This window comes from Triticum aestivum, chromosome 7D, assembly GCF_018294505.1.
Source record: "Triticum aestivum cultivar Chinese Spring chromosome 7D, IWGSC CS RefSeq v2.1, whole genome shotgun sequence".
NCBI lineage: Eukaryota > Viridiplantae > Streptophyta > Magnoliopsida > Poales > Poaceae > Triticum > Triticum aestivum.
The window spans coordinates 427,983,140-427,987,689 of NC_057814.1; the positions used below are offsets into that span (position 1 = coordinate 427,983,140).

General features: G+C 44.0%; 1 pseudogene; it reads left to right on the plus strand.

The window, feature by feature from the left end:
* The first annotated feature begins 2,344 nt into the window (after positions 1 to 2,344).
* On the plus strand, positions 2,345 to 3,245 carry LOC123171146 (inactive LRR receptor-like serine/threonine-protein kinase BIR2; annotated as a pseudogene).
* The last annotated feature ends 1,305 nt before the right edge of the window (positions 3,246 to 4,550 follow it).

Below are 4,550 nucleotides of genomic sequence, written 5' to 3' on the forward strand. Positions count from 1 at the left end.
AATTTTGCAACAATTATTTGGGAGGTCCTTCACAAAAAACCTCCTTTTGGGCACTTGAAAAATGGAAAATGGTTTTTTCGTCCAAAGAAAATGAAAACTTCCTTAGGCAACATTGTTTGCATTCCAATATGCACCCTTGTGCACAATATGAGATCATTTGAACAAACTATGCCATGAATGTGGCCATAAGATTGATCATTTGGCTTGAAAGCCATTGATCTCCACAAGTGATAGCTCGTTTCTGAGAACACTTTTTTAAAATAATTGTCGTATTTCAAGTTTGTTATTTTTCCTGGGAACTTGGCCACATATAATGACACACTGTGAAGGTTTCCCAATTTTTTAATTTTTTTTGAATTTTTTGTGCCCGTTTGAAAATGCGGTCAAAACGGCGGGAATGACCGTTCCTAGCTAGTGGTTGAATCTTGGTTTTTTTGGTTTTTCTCTGATTAAATAGATACTTATGTACCTAGCAACGATTTTTGGAAAAAATAAATAGCAAACTACAAGGCAACTACATTTCAAATTTGACCCGCTTCCACCTGAATCGGCGAAAATTTGTCTTTTTAACAAGAGGTGGATCAAAACTTTTTACACCCAACAATTTGGTCAATTGTGCATTAAATATGTCCTAGTATTTTATAAAATTGATTTGGTCCAATTTTGCAATAATTATTGGGGAGGTCCTTCACAAAAAACCTCCTTTGGGGCACTCGAAAAATGGAAAATGGTTTTTTCGTCCAAAGAAAATGAAAACTTCCTTAGGCAACATTGTTTGCCATTCCAATATGCACCTTTGTGCACAATATGAGATCATTTGAACAAACTATGCCATGAATGTGGCCATAAGATTGATCATTTGGCTTGAAAGCCATGAATCTTCACGCATGATAGCTCATTTCTGAGAACACTTATTTAAAATAATTGCCGTATTAGAAGTTTGTTATTTTTCCTGGGAACTTGGCCACATATAATGACACAATGCGAAGGTTTCCCAATTTTTCGTTTTTTTTGAATTTTTTATGCCCGTTTCAAAATGCGGTCAAAACGGCAGGAATGACCGTTCCTAGCTAGTGGTTGAATCTTGGAATTTTTTTGGTGTTTCTCCGATTAAATAGATACTTATGTACCTAGAAATGATTTTTGAAAAAATAAATAGCAAACTACAAGGCAGCCATAGTTCAAATTTGACCCGCTTTCACCTGAATCGGCGGAAATTTGTCTTTTTCACGAGAGGTGGATCACAACTTTTTACACCCAACCATTTGGTCAATTTTGCGTTAAATATGTCTTAGTATTTTAGAAAATTGATTTGGTTCAATTTTGCAACAATTATTTGGGAGGTCCTAAACAAAAAAACCTCCTTTTGGGCACTCGAAAAATGGAAAATGGTTTTTTCGTACAAAGAAAATGAAAACTTCCTTAGGCAACATTGTTTGCCATTCCAATATGCACCCTTGTTCACAATATGAGATCATTTGAACAAACTATGCCGTGAATGTGGCCATAAGATTGATCACTTGGCTTGAAAGCCATGAATCTTCACGCATGATAGCTCGTTTCTGAGAACACTTTCTTAAAATAATTGCCGTATTAGAAGTTTATTATTTTTCCTGGAAACTTGGTCACACATGATGACACAATGCGAAGGTTTTCCAATTTTTTGATTTTTTTTTAATTTTTTATGTCCGTTTCAAAATGCGGTCAAAACGGTGGGCTTGACCGTTCCTAGCTAGTTGTTGAATCTTGGAAATCTTTTGATGTTTCTCTTATTAAATAGATAGTTATGAACCTAGAAATAATTTTTGGAAAAAATAAAGAGCAAACTATGAGGCATCTACAGTTCAAATTTGACCCGCTTCCAACTGAATCGACGGAAATTTGTCTTTTTCACCAGAGGTGGATCAAGGCTTTTGACACCCAACCATTGTGTCAATTGTGCATTAAACATGTCCTAGTATTTTATAAAATTGATTTGGTCCATTTTTACAACATTTATTTGGTAGTTCCTTCACAAAAAACCTCATTTGGGGCACTCGAAAAATGGAAATGAATTTTTAATCAAGCACGACCCATTTTTTAGTCAACTACGACCAATTTAGATGGTCATGACATCGTACCCGTGTGCTACATTTTGATTGGTCTGTGGGCATTTCACGTGGATCGTGGATGGAACACCGTCGGATGCTCGCGGATCCAACGGCAGTCCTCGCCCAAGCCCACCTAAGCCGAAAGCCTAGTCCTCGTGGACATTTTCCATCCACCCCCCGCCTCCTTTCTTTCTCCCCTTGCTTCTCCGTCCGTGCACGCCTCCCCTCTCCTCCTCCCCTCCCCGCTCCCTCCCATGGCGAACCCCGTCGCCTCCCCTCTCCTCCTCCCCTCCCCGCCCTCCCTCCCGGCCCCGACCTTCCCGCCCCGCCGCCTCACCACCCCCACCACCACCACGGCCTCCACCACCAATCCGCCATGCCGCCCTCGCTCCGCCTGCTGGCCCTGGCCCTCACCCTCCCGCCCGCCGCGCCGCAGACACCGCCTGGGTCGGCGACGGAGCTGTAGGAGGACGACGCCAAGTTCCTCCGCGGCGTCAAGAGCGACCTCAAGGACCCCGAGGGCCACCTCTCGTCCTGGACTAGCAACACGTCGGCGGGTGCCGTCTACGACTTCTCCGGCGTTCTCCTGTTGGAACCCGTAGGAGTCGCGCATCCTCGTCATCTCCCTCTCCGGCTTCGGCCTCCAGGGCAGAATCCCGCCCGCGCTTCAGTACTGCCGCTCCGCCAACACGGTCGACCTCTCCTCCAACGCGCTCGAGGGCCAGATACCCCCCGCGCTCTGCGACTAGATCCCCTTCGTCGTCAACCTTGACCTCTCTGGCAACGGCCTCACCGGCCTGCTCCCCTACGAGCTCGCCAACTGCCGCTTCCTCATCTTGCTCAAGCTCAGCGACAACGCTTTCTCTGGCCAGATCCCCACCTCCCTCGCGCGCCTCGCTGCTCAACAGGTTCGTCCCTGCATTTGCCACTCCAGTCCAGAGTAGGAGTAGCTCTTGTTCGAGATCTGATCTACTAGAACTGAATTGCTCCCCTGTTTTGCTGTGGTCGTATGCTCTGTGGTCACTCATGCGTGCTGCATACCTGCAGATTAGGACAAAAATTTGAGCAGTTTCAGTCGTGCAGATTATAACTGAATTATGCCCTGCTTTGTTGTAGTTGTATGCTTTTGATCCTGAATGCCACCTGCTGCCGTAGTTTCTGCATATTAAGGACTGCATGAAGGTCTGCTTCTATGTGTCTATTCCTGCAAGTATTTTATTTAGCTCCTTGCTCATCTCTGACACCATATGTTGTGCATGCAATCAGGGGAGTTCTTGCTCCGCTCCGAAGGAGCTGTTGTTGCTATGGAAGCCTGTAGCGACCAGACCTCAAATGGCCTATGCTGCTGTGCACCAGTGTCATCCCTGGATCAGTAATGCTGACACGCACAGTACAAATGGAGGATTTATAACAGAGTAGCAATCACACACTTATTACATCCAATATCTCCGAAGAGAATAAGTATAATAAACATGGCTTAAGGCCATCTAAAAACGATAACAGCGGAAGACTTGGAAGATAAGTGAGTCCATCAACTCCAGCGGCATCACTGAGTATAAGACCACGACCTAAGGCACCTTACTCGTCGTCTAAAAAGTCTGCAACATGAAACGTTGCAGCCCGAAAACGGGTCAGCACATAGAATATGCTGGCAAAGCAACACATAGAGAGCAATGAACAATGATAAGGCTATACTATATGCATATATGGCTGGTAGAAAGCTCTATGGTTACAGTTTTGCGAAAAGCTAATTTTATCCTACTGCAAAGGAATAAATTTTATTTAACTATCATGGTGGTTGAAACATTGAGAAGGTACCTCCAACTCAATCCCAATTAAGTAACATCATTAACCCAACAAAATTAATTATAAGTATCACGGTGATGAGATTCAAATGACAATCCAGGTACTAGATACTCAAGTTGTCCATAACCGGGGACACGGCTAATCATGATCAGTTTGTACACTCTGCAGAGGTTTGTGCACTTTTCCCACAAGACTCGATTCCCTCCGCTTGATTCTCGCACTGCATGATGTTTGAGAAACGGATGACCGAGACACAGTCTTTCAGAAATAGTCACTCTCTACTCTGGATGGACCGGTACACCTACTTTCCCCTACATCTGCTAGTCCACCTCTTCAAGAGATCCTGTAACCTACTCAGCTATGCTAGAGCCCATAATAGCTTGCGGCTGCACACGGAAGTTTCTAGCATGAATAATCTTATGATCCCTTTGAGCCTGGGTGGCGGACCTTATACATACAGACAACACTGGGTTCTCAAGGTGTCTCAATCCACCCAGATGTGAGTTTTAGTTGCCACCTTAAGTTGAACCATTATTAAGCACTCACATCTGTCATGAATATCTCTCAAACCCAAACCACGTCTACGCATAGCATGGCAATAATAAAAGCAACGTAGAAGTAACTCCCAAGGGTTTGATAAAGAACAGGTAATAG